This window comes from Schistocerca serialis, chromosome 5, assembly GCF_023864345.2.
Source record: "Schistocerca serialis cubense isolate TAMUIC-IGC-003099 chromosome 5, iqSchSeri2.2, whole genome shotgun sequence".
In the NCBI taxonomy this organism is placed as follows: Eukaryota; Metazoa; Arthropoda; class Insecta; order Orthoptera; family Acrididae; genus Schistocerca; species Schistocerca serialis.
The window spans coordinates 116,546,993-116,564,556 of NC_064642.1; the positions used below are offsets into that span (position 1 = coordinate 116,546,993).

Sequence of the window (17,564 nt, forward strand, 5' to 3'; positions counted from 1 at the left end):
GTTTGATTAATTTGTAATATTGCTTTAATGCCACTGGAGGCAGATTTACATACGAAGCGATTGTTCAAAGAGCTTCTAGCGCTTTTTGTTAATTTAATGAGAAAGAATCGCTTTCAGAATATAGTTTTTCAAAAAAAGGAATTACTTGTTTGGGTTATCATTTATCGAGTTTAGATTTGACCAAACCCCTTCTCTTGAATTATATGTAGTTGTAGTAAGCAGCAACAGCCGCAGCAACAGCAGGAGCCGCCTTACAGAACATGCATTCCACTCAGCATGAATAATAGGTCTTTTTATGTTTTTGTTAAATAATGGAATGCAGCAGATCAAGCAGTGGCAACAGAAAGACCAAGTAAGTTATTTGTTGCGCTCAGGACCAATTTAAAAAAATAAAGTTTAGGCGATCTCTGTAATAGTAAAGTTAACAAGAGTACAAGAACGAGATTTTCAGTAGAAAACACGAGATAAGAAGAAAGAGCTCGCGACTTTCAACGGCTGCACGACAGGCACGAAGAGAATTTGAACACGGAATGGTACTTGGAGCTAGACGCGTGGGAGATCGTTAGGAAATTCAACATTCTGAGATACACAGTGTCAAAAGTGTACCGCTGTCACCACAGAGAACGCAATGACTGACCACCTTCACTTAACGACCGAGAACAGCGGCGTCTGGTAGAATTGCCAGTGCTAACAGACACGCAACACTGCATGAAATAACCGCTGAAATAAATTTCGGATATACGACGAACGTATCCGTTAGGTCAGTGCAGCGAAATTTGACGTTAGTGGGCTATGGCAGCAGATGAGGAGTGCCTGTGCTAACACATTGCCTGCAGCGACTCTCCTGGCTCGTGACCATGTCGACTGCGCGTTGGACAACTGGAAAACTGTGGCCTGGTCAGGTGAATCCCGGTTTCAGCTGGTAAGAGCTGCTGGTAGAGTTCGAGTGAGGTGCATAATCCAGAAAACTATGAACCCTAGTTGTGAAAAAGGCACTGTGCAAGCTGGTGGTGGTGAGCCGTGGTAAAAATTGCTGTTTTGAAGAGCGCGCCGGTGCTCGTAGTGTGAAGCAGTCGCCCTCCGTTTCTGGCGGTGGCGCCGCTGTGGCAATCGCAGCTTTGGTGTCTCCCTCTGGTGGGAAAGGGGAAAGGTAGCCTGCTCACGTGCATTTAAGGGGCGCTATGAGCTCGCTAGGGGGCGAGTCTGGTCAGTTGGTCAACTTGGTCAGTGTGGGGCAGTCAGTGTCTGTCTGTCGTCCGGAGTGCTAGTATGTGTTAGGCCGCCAGTGTGCTCGAGTTTGTTCAGGCAATGGTCATTGGCGGTTGGATCGATCAGTTGGTCGGCCGGGCACTAAGACATAAGATGACTTGCCCGTCTTGAGCGTCGGCGCATGTGAGGTCGCCACGTGAGTCCAGTGGGCCGCGCCGTATAGCGAGGGATAGTGGCTTCGCGGTCGACACGCGAGCAACAGGAGCCAACCCACGATATCGGTCCGGCCGGCGCGAGCTGCGACGCCGTGAGACGGAAATAGGAAAGGCTTTTTAGGAATAAAATTTCCATTTGTTGCAAGAAATTTGTTTTTATCAGTTACTATCAGGCAACTACTTCCACGCTCACATAGTGTGATTAAATGTGTTAATGTTCTTGATGAATCGCTAGTAAATAAAGTAAATTCTTTAAGAAAAAATTTTGAAAGTAAATTCGCGGTTGAGGTGGCTCCATTATGGTGCGCCCTGTGTTTATGTGGAATGGACTGATCACTGACTGGAAATGTTTGTGCTCGGCTACTTGGAGTCCATTTGCAACCATTCATGGACATCATATTTCCAAACAACGATGCAGTTTTTATGGATGACAATGCGTCATGTCACTGGGCCACAGTTGTTGACGATTGGTTTGATGAACATTCTCGAAAATTCGAGCGAATCATTTCGCCTCCCAGATCGCCCGACATGAACCCCATCGAACTTTTATGGGACAAAATCTACACTACTGGGCATTAAGATTGCTACACCATGAAGATGACGTGCTACAGACGCGAAATTTAACTGACAGGAAGAAGATGCTGTCATACGCAAACGATTAGCTTTTCAGAGCATTCTCACAAGGTTGGCGCCGGTGGCGACACATATAACGTGCTGACATGAGGAAAGTTTCCCTTCGATTTCTCATACACAAACAGCAGTTGACCGGCGTTGCCTGGTGAAACGTTGTTGTGATGCCTCGTGTAAGGAGGAGAAATGCGTACCGTCAGGTTACGCGTCCGCCTCCTGCTGCCATGATCCAGATGGAGGAGGTGGCGACTGCTCAGTGTGGGCCGGTCCAGCTCCATCGGTAGGACGAGAGGAGGCGGAGGAGGCGAAGACTGCGTCTCCGTGGTGTCGTCCCGCGGTGTCGTGAGGACAGCCACGGGCGGCTGCTGTGGCCGCGATGTCCTCTGGATCCTTCAATCTGGGGGTGAGCCGTATGATTACTACTGGTTCACCAAAGGTTATTAATCGCAAATAATACACAAAATGCAAAGTGGAAGTAGGTGCCAAAGAATAAACGGTGAAATTACACACAATTTTCAGTAACACTCTTTATTCAAATTTGGTGCAGGCTTTACGATATTTAAAAGGAAAACCCAACAATCATTTAACTAATAAGTCACAATTTACGATAGGAAAGGACTTTTAAGTTATTAAATTATTATAAAAAATTTTACGCCAGTAAAAGGCAAGTAAAGGCAAGCAATTTAACGTATACAACGCGACGCTGTATAATATTTAAAGCTGAGCTAAATTACAGGTGAATTTCACTCCATTAATAAATGAATACAATTTGAATATATGGCTTCACTTTTGGGCAGACAAATTTCCCATTTGGTTACAACAGCCGTGGCTACGGCCGCCCACAACAGCCTCACTCAGGCTCATTAAATGGCGCAGAGTCTAACCTGTCTGCAACATATAATCCTGTTTACAAAAGTTCTCAAAATACAAAAACCAAAACGCATGAATCATGTACACGGGTGGGGGGGGGGGGGGGGGGGCACTCACAGTTAATAACATTAACATTTCCAAAACACATAAAAAGCAAATTTTACAAATTTCTGCCAGTTAACTTACGGCAAACACACACGCTAGCAAGGTAGGACTTGCGAACCTTTACAACATTCTCCTTTCAAGGCAACAATTTCTACCCGTAATGAAATGGTAAACTTTTGCATGGCAAGAAAACAAACTACTAACCAACTACCTGTATAAAACACCTAAACACGTTGAGTAAAAGCCCTAAAAGATATTGAACTGGAGAAACACACAACACTTTTTGCTGAATAGAAACAATATAAAAAATATCCACTACGGCGTACATTAACAACCTTGCTTGATTATAGCTTAGCATACATAAACACAAATTTACGTAAGTTACAGCTTCGAGATGAGTAGGAATTCGTTACACAATGAACCAGTTCTTACCACGAAGCAAAAGGATTTTTTCTTCTTTCTTAGAGTACCTTTTTCACGTTTGTCTAGTAATACCAGTTATGGCAGGCGATAGACTGGATCGGGTCATAGTGCCTTGCATTTTAAACAGTACAGCCATTGATGCCTTAGACCTTCACAGACATGGCACAAGCTAACAGTCGAATAAACCCGTAGGTCCTCAATCGGGACAGACGGACCACCCTTTCTAATATTACCACCTTCCCGCAGGTGGGCAGACGAGAATGAATGGCGGGAAACCCCCAAAATATACGGCTGGTGTAATTAACAAGAATAAGTAAATTCAATTCAATTAAACTTCATAAAATCTGTTAACAATCAATACTCAATTTCTGGTGCGTTGCGACTCCCAGAACTGAACCAACGCAGCATCTCCAAATGCTCTGCCGATCCGCCCGCTGCCAGCCGTTTCAACGGACGCAGGAAAGCGCGCCGATTTTCAGAACCTCGTCGCCAGTCGACAGCATACGGCCGAACTGCAAATTAGGCCCCTCGCGGACCCACGCTCAGGAAGATTCCTTTCGCGACGAGCAGTTAGCGCCCCATACCAAGGAGCCACTGCTCGCGTCGCTTACGCTGATTCCGCGGTCTTCCTGCTGTCCCTCTAGCACCGGCAGAGAAGTCGCTTCTTGATGCCCCCGCCTGCCAACTCTCCACGAGAGCCCATCCAGCCACTTCTTCAACCCACGTGAACAGCCCACTTTTCCCCTTTCCCGCTAGAGGGAGACTCTGAAGCCTTCAACTGCGAAAGCGGCGTCACCGCCAGAAAACGGAGGGCGACTGCTTCACGCTACGCGCTACGGCGCGCTTTTCAATGCTAACTTCACTACGGCTCAGGGGGAAAACAGCCTGAAAGATCATCGTGTACATGACAAAGGCGAAGTTGATTTTGGTGGTGGCGCTGCGAGCCATCTGGACCTGAAAGAAAATACATGCAAGCGTCAAGTCAACGGACGACCTCGCCTCGCGTCCACCGTCTGCTTACGCTAAAAACCCTTTAAAACACAACACCATGCTGCGCGAAGCGATACTTACAGTCTTCCCTAGGCACCGGATGCTGAGGTGCAGGTCTAGCAGTGTCCGATGGCGGCGGCCGTGAGGCAATACCGTTGGCGATGGTTCATCTCGTGGGTGCGAATGATGTGAGGCGAGAAACAGTTGCAATGCTTGATCCCTGGTGTGAGCGCAGCGAAGATTGGCCATCTGCTGCTTGTAGGTTCTGACAAAACGTCCCGCTTCGCCGTTTGACTGTGGATGGAACGGTGCACTTGTTAGATGCTGTATGCCATTGTGTTCACAGAATGTTTCAAACTCATTTGACGTGAACTGAGGTCATTTATCTGACACTATTACTTCAGGTAACCTTCGAGGCAAAAAATCGATGACAATACCTGAATTGTGCTACGTGACGTTGTCGAGTTCACTGGCACAGCAAAAGAAAACTTGCTATACGAGTCAATCACAATCAACCAAGGAGTGTTCCAGAAAGGTCCCGCAAAGACTATGTGCACACTGAGCCGTGGTGGGACCGGCGGCAGTAGTATCTCTGACATGAGTACGATCGATTTTTAGTACAGAGGTTTGTCATGGGGCTTGGGCCGGCTCGAGATATAAGCGAGTGCCGACCGCGAGTAAGGATAACAACGCTTTGAGAACAGAAGAAGGCGGTGCGCGAGTCGGCGATTGGCTGGCGGGCAGAAGCGAAGACGGCGTGCCTGAGGCCGGGCGGCGGTTATCACGTGGTTATACTGGAGGCGGTGGGAGTTGGCCGGAGCTGTGCATTCTCCGGCAACCTCGTGAGCTGTGGATGTGCCCGCTTCCTTGGAGGGACACGCTGTTAAGGTCTTGCGAAGTGATTGTCTGACATCTTCGCAAAATCGCCCCAGCATCAAGGCACCCAGTTTGTACTCTAATTACTAAGAGCGTGTACGTAACTGTAATTGTGATCGCTTCTGGTACAGTAAGACGTTGCCGGACGCGTGATGTTATGAGTGCTCGATTTCATTTGATGACTCTTACTAAGCGTGTGCTCTGCTTCCGCATAGCAATGATGTATTTGCAGAATGTTATTTCAAATGGTTCAAATGGCTCTGAGCACTATGCGACTTAACTTCTGAGGTCATCAGTCGACTAGAACTTAGAACTAATTAAACCTAACTAACCTAAGGACATCACACACATCCATGCCCAAGGCAGGATTCGAACCTGCGACCGTAGCGGTCGCTCGGCTCCAGACTGTAGCGCCTAGAACCGCACGGCCACTCCGACCGGCAATGTTATTTCATTAACTATTATTAGCAAGTACTTAATTTGATTACGATACCGGTTAATCCATGTCAGTATGTCCTCTGCGGGAAATCTGAATTTTTATTTCTAACGGTTACCGTGTTGAGCTTTGCAGGGCCACTTAAGGTGGCCAAGATGTGTGTCTTTCAGTTTTAGTGAGCGGCGGTTCTCGTGAGCCAGTTCATTTTCCACTCTTAGCGTTTGTTTATCAGGTACTGTTTCACTTAAAGAAGGGAGTTTCGAGTGAAATTAATTGTCGTTTAAACATGATTTTATAGTGTTAATTTAGTGGTCAATCTTGAATGTTAAAGTTAAGAAAGTTTTTTGGCCTCCTGTTGTCGGGTGTGGTCTGTGTTTCAGTGAGCTGAGGCAGCGGGCAACCGAAGCGCAGAGCTTCCCTTTAGATTACAAGTTTGGCTTACGGGCGGTGGACATCGCCTGAGCTCGTGTGTTCCTCTTCGGTAGCGTATGCTGGGTTCACATTTCGGTGGCCTACTCGATGTGGAGTTGCAAACGGAGGCACATCTTGGTTCAAAGTTAAGTATTACTTCCCTCAGTCGGTTTCACCGTTCGTGGTTAAACTTCGTCCTTACAAGTTAGGGCCTTACTTCTGTTGTTACGCCTTTATGATTGTACAAAGTGGTACCTTTCTATGCCATAAAAGCTCATCTTACAAGCCAATGGGCATTTGAATAATTTCGTGGTACGCTCTGCAAGGTTCTCTAGTCTAGTAATTTGCAAGATTGCCCAAGTTACGTTTTCATAAATATGTTCTAAGTATTCGTGTTAAGCCGGTCGGAGTGGCCGAGCGGTTCTAGTCGCTACAGTCTGGAACCGCGCGACCGCTACGGTCGCAGGTTCGAATCCTGCCTCGGGCATGGGTGTGTGTGATGTCCTTAGGTTAGTTAGGTTTAAGTAGTTCTAAGTTCTACGGGACTGATGAGCTCAGAAGTTAAGTCCCATGGTACTCAGAGCCATTTATTCGTGTTAAAATTGAGGGTATGTATCCATTGTTATTTTACATGTAATGTTAAAGTATTGGAATTGAAAGGGTGTTAAATGACGTGTCTTAACTAGAGTTGTTTTGTTAAAGTTATGGTCAAATACAGCCATAGTGCCTTCTGAGTCGCGTCTGTCAATTTTTATGTGAGATTGTTTTTGGTAGCTAATAAACACATTGGAGTTGAAATGTTCACTTTATTGGGTCAGCCCTTCCACTCCCTTTAGATTTAAAGGTAAAACAAAGCAGGTGTTAAGTAGAAACGTTACACACACGTTGCCATGGCGATTGCGACTTTGGCCAAGCAGTGAATTTTTGTGGCGGAGCGGACTGATTTTCCGCGCTTGTATGACACTCTGACGTCGTCTGTTCTATTTGGGCGTCCATAACCTGCCAAGTACAGCGTAGACGCGCTAACTGTTAAGTACGGACAATCCCCCAGTGTCCCTTGTGAAGTAACTGCACCACTTCTTTTTGCAAAGCTTTAGGGGTCAACACACATGACTGTCCATTGTCATTCTGAACAAGAATCACACCGTTCTATACAGCGAGGCTATGTCACCGTACAAAGTATCGGCGCACTACAGAGTTTTTTATGCTATGCGAGGAACGAGACCAAGGTGTGCGAATGTAGTCTAACAAAATGTTCAAATCTGGATAATCATCCGTGGAATTTTCTTACAGTTCAGCGAAAAAAGATTGAAGCAATTCAGAATCCTGAGAATCGATGTGACGACAAAGTGCAGCAGAAGCGTCGAAGTCTGTATTAGGGCCAATCGATAGACGTGAAACTGCGACCGCATTTCCATGTTTAGCTGTCTGACGATACAGACAATGGTACGAGAATTTGCAATTTCTGGGCAGTTCGTACAGGAACAGGTATCGTTGGATAAAACAAGGACTGCAAAGGCTTGTGATCCGTTACTAAGTAGAATTTTCGGTCATGCAAATAATGGTGAAATTTGGTGACACCATACACAATAACCAAAGCCCCTTTTTCAAAAAAATAAAGTAAAATAAAAAATAAAAAAAATGGCTCTAACATCTGAGGTCATCAGTCCCCTAGACTTAGAACTACTTAAACCTAACTAACCTAAGGACATCACACACTTCCATGCCCGAGGCAAGATTCGAACCTGCGACCGTAGCAGCAGCGCGGTTCCGGACTGAAGCGCCTAGAACCGCTCTTCCACAGCGGCCGGCGCCTCTTTTTTAGTTTGTGAATAGTGATACTGAGCTTTGGATAACACTTTTGATGCGAAAGCAATTGGACTGTCTTTATCACCAATTCTATGCGGAAGGACTGCACCGATTCCGTAAGAGGAAGCGTCAACTTGCAATACAACTGGTTTTCCAGGATCAAAGTGAAGTAGGCATCGATTACTGAGCAGTGCATCTTTAAGTTTGTGAAAAGCTAATTGGCACTCATCTGTCCAGACAAAGGGGACATTCTCGCGACACAAACGATGCAGTGGAGCTGCGATTTGTGCAGCATTCGGTATGAACCGAATATAATGGTTCATTTTCCCTAGTACTGACTGCAATTCTGTCACATTGCGAGAAACTAGAAAATTTCGTATGGCTAACAAACGCTACTGAAGCGGATGTACACCTTGACTGTTTATGACAAGACCAAGATACTGCAACTCAGGTTTTAAAAAATCACACTTGTCCTGTCGACACTTTAGGACTGCCTCTGATAACATACGAAACAAAGCACGTAAATTTTCAATATGTTCCTCAGGTGTACGACCTGCTACGACATTGTCGCCCAAATAGTTCGAACAGTTTAGCGCTCCTGCAGTCCGTCGAACAATGGCGGGTGCGTAAACACTGCCAAAAGGCAAACACAAATACACTCCTGGAAATGGAAAAAAGAACACATTGACACCGGTGTGTCAGACCCACCATACTTGCTCCGGACACTGCGAGAGGGCTGTACAAGCAATGATCACACGCACGGCACAGCGGACACACCAGGAACCTCGGTGTTGGCCGTCGAATGGCGCTAGCTGCGCAGCATTTGTGCACCGCCGCCGTCAGTGTCAGCCAGTTTGCCGTGGCATACGGAGCTCCATCGCAGTCTTTAACACTGGTAGCATGCCGCGACAGCGTGGACGTGAACCGTATGTGCAGTTGACGGACTTTGAGCGAGGGCGTATAGTGGGCATGCGGGAGACCGGATGGACGTACCGCCGAATTGCTCAACACGTGGGGCGTGAGGTCTCCACAGTACATCGATGTTGTCGCCAGTGGTCGGCGGAAGGTGCACGTGCCCGTCGACCTGGGACCGGACCGCAGCGACGCACGGATGCACGCCAAGACCGAAGGATCCTACGCAGTGCCGTAGGGGACCGCACCGCCACTTCCCAGCAAATTAGGGACACTGTTGCTCCTGGGGTATCGGCGAGGACCGTTCGCAACCGTCTCCATGAAGCTGGGCTACGGTCCCGCACACCGTTAGGCCGTCTTCCGCTCACGCCCCAACATCGTGCAGCCCGCCTCCAGTGGTGTCGCGACAGGCGTGAATGGAGGGACGAATGGAGACGTGTCGTCTTCAGCGATGAGAGTCGCTTCTGCCTTGGTGCCAATGATGGTCGTATGCGTGTTTGGCGCCGTGCAGGTGAGCGCCACGATCAGGACTGCATACGACCGAGGCACACAGGGCCAACACCCGGCATCATGGTGTGGGGAGCGATCTCCTACACTGGCCGTACACCACTGGTGATCGTCGAGGGGACACTGAATAGTGCACGGTACATCCAAACCGTCATCGAACCCATCGTTCTACCATTCCTAGACCGGGAAGGGAACTTGCTGTTCCAACAGGACAGTGCACGTCCGCATGTATCCCGTGCCACCCAACGTGCTCTAGAAGGTGTAAGTCAACTACCCTGGCCAGCAAGATCTCCGGATCTGTGCCCCATTGAGCATGTTTGGGACTGGATGAAGCGTCGTCTCACGCGGTCTGCACGTCCAGCACGAACGCTGGTCCAACTGAGGCGCCAGGTGGAAATGGCATGGCAAGCCGTTCCACAGGACTACATCCAGCATCTCTACGATCGTCTCCATGGGAGAATAGCAGCCTGCATTGCTGCGAAAGGTGGATATACACTGTACTAGTGCCGACATTGTGCATGCTCTGTTGCCTGTGTCTATGTGCCTGTGGTTCTGTCAGCGTGATCATGTGATGTATCTGACCCCAGGAATGTGTCAATAAAGTTTCCCCTTCCTGGGACAATGAATTCACGGTGTTCTTATTTCAATTTCCAGGAGTGTATTTAAGCAAGCCCACACACTTTCTGAGAATCTTCATCGAGCGGTATTTGAAGAAACGAGTCGCGCAAATCAATTTTTGAAAAGTAGCGTCCAGCGCCTAATTTGTCCATAAGATCCTCTGGGCGTGGCAATGGGTAAGTATCAATGACAGTTTGTGGGTTGATTGCAGACAGAGGCGAATGCGACCTGAAGGTTTGTGGAGCAAAACCAGTGGACTTGCCCATTGACTAGCTGATAAGGGCTCAACAACTCCGTTATCTTGCAATTGTTTAAGTTCAGCAGTGATATTGTCCCGTAATACAATGCGAACAGTTCTGGCACTGCAAAATTTCGGCTGAGCATTGTCTTTCAGCGTAATAAGTGCAACAAAATTGTTAGCTTTGCCCAAAACTTCAGAAAAGAGTTCTGGGAATTCTTTTAGCAAGCTAGCGACACTGCCTTTTGTACTGAATGCAGACACTGACGACACATTGTCCTGAATGTTAAGGGGAGGTTTACTATCTTGGGCCGAAAAAAGCATGTTCTTTGAGATTTTTTTCCTCGCGATATGTTATAGATACCAATGTCAAATTTGGTAAAATGTTTATTGCTATTTTCTCTACAAGCTGGAATTTTTTCGACCAGAAATGTCGAAGAGCAAAGGCGGGAAGTGCCGTCGGAACGAAACAAAATTTCGATGTAGACCTCCACGCGCGGTATGTCGCAGGTCAGACGGCTCGACTGAAATAAAAATTGAGCTTACCCCATGTGAAAAATATAGGGTTTTTTCATCGATTTTTCAACTTCGCCGGCCAAGTAAAAATATTTATAGTTGATGGATCGGAATAAAAGTGGTAAAACTCCTAGACAATTTGGTTAGCTTCGTCGGAAACAAAGAATCGTGCCACTCGGTTCATTAGATTTGAAGTTACAATACCACGCGATAAAAAAAAAAAAAGTTATTTCGAGCAAACGCGTTTGAAGTTTTGATTACATATAAATGCAATATTATGCAACGTACGTTCAATCTGCTATTCCGGGTCCATGAACTAGTTCTTCCTCTTCCTCATAGAGGGCGTTCTGCTCGATCTGGGTCATTCTGCGCTGCTCCAGAGCCGCTCATACTGCCGGTGACGAGCGGTTTTCGGCCGCTTGAATCCGGTGGTCGTCCGAATGCTTGGCGAACTGCGCCGAATAGAGTCCCAGGGTGGCGTTCATTGTTGTCATGGTCTTCAGAATTGCTGAATACCCGTAGCTGAAGCTGCTCACTGCCAGAAAAGTCGCAATCTTCAAAGTCTTCGCACCGGAATGCAAATGCTTGGGGCTAACTTCTAAACACACGCGTTCAAACTTTCATTTGAATTTTGTGTGTTTCCTCCGAAACACCGGTATAATAACTCGTCCTCCTAAAGAAAAAAAAAACTTGTGCGTGAAAAAGGCCGATTTCAGGCAGATGCATTTTTACGTTCAACAGCGAATAACAAACATTTCCGTACTGTATTCGGAAAAACCGTTTCAGGCGTGGATTCTAAACACTTTTATGTATCCAAAAATGCAATTTTAAAAAATCGATTTTTGAACCAAATATAGTAAACCTCCCCTTAAAGCCAAACAAATTAAAAGAATCAAGACAAAATATTTAATCACACTCGCGTGATTGTAGCACTGTAAATGTCACAGTTCCTGTATGCGAGCGATACATAGCAGGCCAAGTACAGGTTGATCAAAAAGTCATTAAAAATTTGAAAACTGAATAAATCACGGAATAATGTAGACACACACGCTTGGAATGACATGGGGTTTGATTACAACAAAAAAAATACAGAAGTTCAAAAAATGTCCGACAGATGGCGCTTCATCTGATCAGAATAGCAATAATTAGCATAACAAAGTAAGACAAAGCAAAGATGATGTTCTTTACAGGAAATGCTCAATATGTCCACCATCATTCCTCAGTAATAGCTGTAGTCGAGGAATAATATTGTGAACAGCACTGTAAAGCATGTCCGGAATTATGGTGAGGCATTGGCGTCGGATGTTGTCTTTCAGCATCCCTGGAGATGTCGGTCGATCACGATACACTTGCGACTTCAGGTAACCCCAAGTCCAATAATCGCACGGACTGAGGTCTGGGGACCTGGGAGGCCAAGCATGGCGAAAGTGGCGGCTGAGCACACGATCATCACCAGACGACGCGCGCAAGAGATCTTTCACGCGTCTAGCAACGCTTTGTTTTTTTATTTGGTTCTAATAAAACCCCATGTCATTCCAAGCATGTGTGTCAATTTTTATCCCTCTATCTACATTATTCCGTGGTTTATTAAGTTTTCAAATTTATACTGACTTTTTGATCACCCGGTACATTTTACGAGAACGGGAATGGCTTTTCCATCATAAGCCGTCAGTTGCGTGCTAGTTTTAGACGGGCTTGCGGAGTCTAAAAGTTCATGTGTGTGACGATTTAACAATGTGATAGAGGCACACATGTCCAACTGAAATTTCACATGTTTCCCACAAATAAGTAAATGAAAATGAAGTTTGTTCACTGGCGTATCACTGAAGAAATTGCACACCTGCCTTTTACAGACTTGGAATATACTGCATTAATGACATTGGGCCTTGTGACTAGATTTCTGTGAGTGGGCCGAATTCTTATGTTTGTTCTATTGCGCCGGCTGGTGTGGACGAGCAGTTCTAGGCGCTTCAGTCTGGAAACGCGCGACCGCTACGGTCGCAGGTTCGAATCCTGCCCCGGGCATGGATGTGTGTGATGTCCTTAGGTTAGTTAGGTTTAAGTAGTTCTAAGTTCTAGGGGCTGATGACCTCAGAAGTTAAGTCCCATAGTGGTCAGAGCCATGTGAACCAGTTTGTTCTATTGCAAACATGCGGACTGTACATGTCGTTTCCCACGACAAGCATAACACTGAGTTTATCAGGAGGAGCAGTCTTGGCGTTTGTGCCATGAATAACACAGAAGGTAAACCTTAATTACCAAGTGAGGTGGCGCAGCGGTTAGCACACTGGACTCACATTTGGGAGGACGACGGTACAAACACGCGTCCGACCATCCTGATTTAAATTTTCTGTGATTTCCCTAAATCGTTTCAGACAAATGCCAGGATGGTTCCTTTGAAAGGGCAGGGCCAACTTCCTTCACTATCCTTCCATAATCTGATGGGACAGATGACCTCGCAGTTTGGTCCCCTCCCCAAATTAACCAGCCAACCAAGCCTTAATTCTGTTCGCCTGCTGAGCCGCCTGTGTAGCAAACTGTATACGCGGAATGGAAGGTTGTTTACCTGACGTGGCTAGCGCATGCCGCCGCTGCGGGATGGAGCGATCACAAGCAAGGGACTCGACCCTACAAATAGCTGGCTGTTCAAATGTAAGAGGTGACAAGGCATCGGAATCGTACTGATCTAGTATTTGTACTACCTACGGAAATCATGAATCAGACTGAAACTTCCTGGCAGATTAAAACTGTGTGCCGGACCGAGACTCGAACTCGGGACCTTTGCCTTTCGGGGGCAAGTGCTCTACCAACTGAGCTACCCAACCATGACTCACGACCCGTCCTCACAATTTCACTTATGCCAGTACCTCGTCTTCCACTTTGCTTGGGTAGCTCAGTTGGTAGAGCACTTGGCTGCGAAAGGCAAAGGTCCCGAGTTCGAGTCTCGGTCCAGCACACAATTTTAATCTGCCAGGAAGTTTCAAAATCAGCGCACACTCCGCTGCAGAGTGAATATTTCCTTCATGAATCGGACTGTTTCAAAATATGCTCTCTGAGTTTGACATGGGGCTTATTGGACACGATCGCATCGCGCAACCTAACATCTAAATATAAAGCACCACAAGCACATTTGAATTTGCATTTCCTTGTAATACCCTGCAAACCTGTTACCCACTTGCGATACTTTGGTCTCACCGTTTTTTTTGTTTTTTTTTCGATTAAGGAATTGATACCGAGCTGCTACCAGATGCACTTGTTGGTCACAACAGTTACTCAGCGAAGAGATAACACTGTCATACGTAAGTTCACTCGGAGTGGCGTTAGAAAAGAGTTTTTGAATTAATCTGAACACTGCAGCGTGGATAATAGATAGGGAAGTTTCACACTAGGCTGGCACATTTTAGGCGATGACGTGGGCTTCAAATTGTGACTACCACTCGAGCCATCCTTCGTCTTGTTAACAAAACTGTCGAAAAGGTGATGTAATAGCTGTAGTAGGCGTTGCTTGTTCCGTCTGGGGCGCGTCGTTGGCCGGTAGCTGCTGCACCGCGTTGAGTAACGCGGAGATTTGTTGAGTCTGGAACTGAAACATCTGCATTAGCTGTGTGGCATCTAATGCTTGCGGCTGCAGCACTTGAACTGGGGGGTGGGAGAGGTGGGGTGGGAAAGTTGGAAAGCACAAATGCAACAAACAGACCAGGCAAACAAGTCAAATAGGCAAAGAAAATTTCTGCAACGCTCGTGAAAAGACTGATTAGCAAAAGCGACAAGAACCGTTAAAGCAAAGAAGCGCCCTTGCAAAGCAAAGGCAAGATGGATTTAATGAGCCAGCACAATATGAACGAAAATTCCGTGGCCGTCAGGTACTGGGTTCGGCAGATACTCTTCGCCAATGTAGAGTCCTGCATAGGGATGTTGCGTTCTCAGAATGCTACACAACAATTCACGCAAAAACACATTATTAGTTTTTATTACAAATAATAAGAATGACAGTACTTAATTTGTGCTTAAAACAAGTGTCACATGCGATGGGCGACATACAAACAGTAATGTTCTTCGCTATAGACGAAGTCCAAACAAGCAATGGATATGGGTCACTAATAACTACACTACTGGCCATCAAAATTGCTACACCACGAAGATGACGTGCTACAGACTCGAAATTTAACCGACAGGAAGAAGATGCTGTGATATGCAAATGATTAGCTTTTCAGAGCATTCACTCAAGGTTGGCGCCGGTGTCGCCACCTAAAACGTGCTGACATGAGGTAAGTTTCCAACCGATTTCTCATACACAAACAGCAGTTGACCGGCGTTGCCTCGTGAAACGTTGTTGTGATGCCTCGTATAAGGGGGAGAAATGCGTACCATCACGTTTCCGACTTTGATAAAGGTCGGATTGTAACCTAATGCGATTGCGGTTTATCGTATCGCGACATTGCTGATCGCTTTGGTCGAGATCCAATGACTGTTAGCAGAATATGGAATCGATGGGTTCAGGAGGGTAATACGGAACCCCGTGCTGGATCCCAACGGCCTCGTATCACAAGCAGCCGAGATGACAGGCATCTTATACGCATGGCTGTAACGGATAGTGCAGCCACGTCTCGATCCCTGAGTCAACAGATGGGGACGTTTTGCAAGACAACAACTATCTGCACGATCATTTCGACGACGTTTGCAGCAGCATGGAGTATCAGCTCGGAGACCTTGGCTGTGGTTACCCTTGACGGTACATCACAGACAGGAGCGCCTGCGATTGGGTACTCAACGACGAACCTGGGTGCACGAATGGCAAAACATCATTTTTTCGTATGAATCCAGGTTCTGTTTACAGCATCATGATGGTCGCATCCTTGTTTGGCGACATTGCGGTGAACGCACATTGGAAGCGTGTATTCGTCATTGCCATACTGGCGTATCACCCGGCTTGATGGTATGGGGTGCCATTGGTTACATGTCTCTGTCACCTCTTGTTCGCATTGACGGCACTTTGAACAGTGGACGTGCTACGACCCGTGGCTCTACCCTTCATTCGATCCCTGCGAAACCCTACATTTCAGCAGGATAACGCACGACCGCATGTTGCAGGTCCTGTACGGGCCTTTCTGGATTCAGAAAATGTTCGACTGCTGCCCTGGCCAGCTCATTCTCCAGATCTTTCACCAATTGAAAACGTCTGGTCAATGGTGGCCGAGCAACTGGCTCGTCACAATACGCCAGTCACTACTCGTGATGAACTGTGGTACCGTGTTGAAGCTGCATGGGCAGCTGTACCTGTAAACGCCATCCAAGCTCTGTTTGACTCAATAACGAGGCGTATCAAGGCCGTTATTACGGCCAGAGGTGGTTGTTCTGGGTACTGATTTCTCAGGATCTATGCACCCAAATAGCGTGAAAATATAATCATATGTCAGTTCTAGTATAATATATTTGTCCAATGAATACCCGTTTATCATCTGCATTTCTTCTTGGTGTAGCAATTTTAATTGCCAGTAATGTATTCTGCGATTGCCGGTCTATAACTGTGCTAATACTGCCCTATGCAAAGTGAATACTGTCCACTACTGTCCTAATACTGAGCCGATACTGAGCGGCCGAGGCTGGCAGGAGCGGCTCTTATATTCTCTTCTTGTAGAGGCCGCTCCTTTCGTGGTGGGGTTCTAATCAATGCAGGATTGGCCGACATCGTCACACCGCCTTATCTTCTCTTGCGTTCTTCTTCTTCCAATTCGGGTTTTGGTTACCCCATTACAACTCCTTTCAATGGAAGTGTCGGACAAGTCTCTACCGCCTCACACTTTCAAAATGTGACCTCACTAGTAATAGAAAATGAGCTGCCAGCGTCAAAAACGCAGTTTAGATCTGTTGGGCCCCAAGATATTTATACGGTAGGTGATATTGCTGGAACTTTTGCTTCCAAGTCTTGGTCTAGAAGCATCTCCCTTACGTTTTCCCCACAGACAAGATGAGTATCACATCCTGTATCTGCTTTCACTTCATCTCTCTGTACTTCTTCTGACTCCAAAACGTCTCACTGCTTGGGCGCTGGCCTCTTCTCTGGAAGATTACTTACTATCTGGATCTGCAGAACGTGTCTGCACACTTCGCAGGATCGCAAACCGGTTTTTGTTTATCACCTCGCCTCTGTACCGATTTTCGTTCCAGTAAATGTGCCTGTTCTAATTCCATCAATCCGCACTCTCCCAGTGGCGGTTACCCCCGCATTCGTAGCGCTAATTGTTTTGTCAATTTCACTCATTCGGATGATCGGGTTCGTGTCGCTTATCAGTTCTGTCACGTTTGCGTGTCCTATCGTGCTGTTGCAAGGGCGCCAGCTGTGTCGTTTATTACTCGTGGGTTCATTGTAATAGTTCAGACCACACTGGTCATTTGGCGTCATGCTTTTTCTTATATCCTATCCCAGTTCCTGGAGTAGGCTTTGAAATCTTCAACGTCACCTTTGCATCTCCCAGCTCACATGATATGCCTCACATGTACCGGAAGTTTGGTGATGCAAACCCTAATTAGCTCTGCAGGGCTGTACGGATTGTAAAGAAACTGACGATTCTGAATCATATGCTCAAAGAACCTTGCCGGACTCATCAATCCTGATTGATGGTAATTCGGTAACATTATGATGCCGTGTTTAGCGCGATCTTACACGGCCTCTGATCAGTACACCAGTAAGAATGCTTGGAAAAATTCTCAGTACATACGACATTCTGGTGCAACTGGCCTAACTGGGTGGACCACTTCTTGTTCTAAATAACCGAACATAAATTCGATTCAGTATGCA

General features: G+C 46.6%; 1 non-coding gene across 1 annotated transcript; it reads right to left on the reverse strand.

The window, feature by feature from the left end:
• Positions 1 to 13,515: 13,515 nt before the first annotated feature.
• On the reverse strand, positions 13,516 to 13,590 carry Trnas-cga (transfer RNA serine (anticodon CGA)). Its single transcript has one exon. It is a non-coding gene; the product is annotated as a tRNA-Ser (tRNA).
• Positions 13,591 to 17,564: the final 3,974 nt, after the last annotated feature.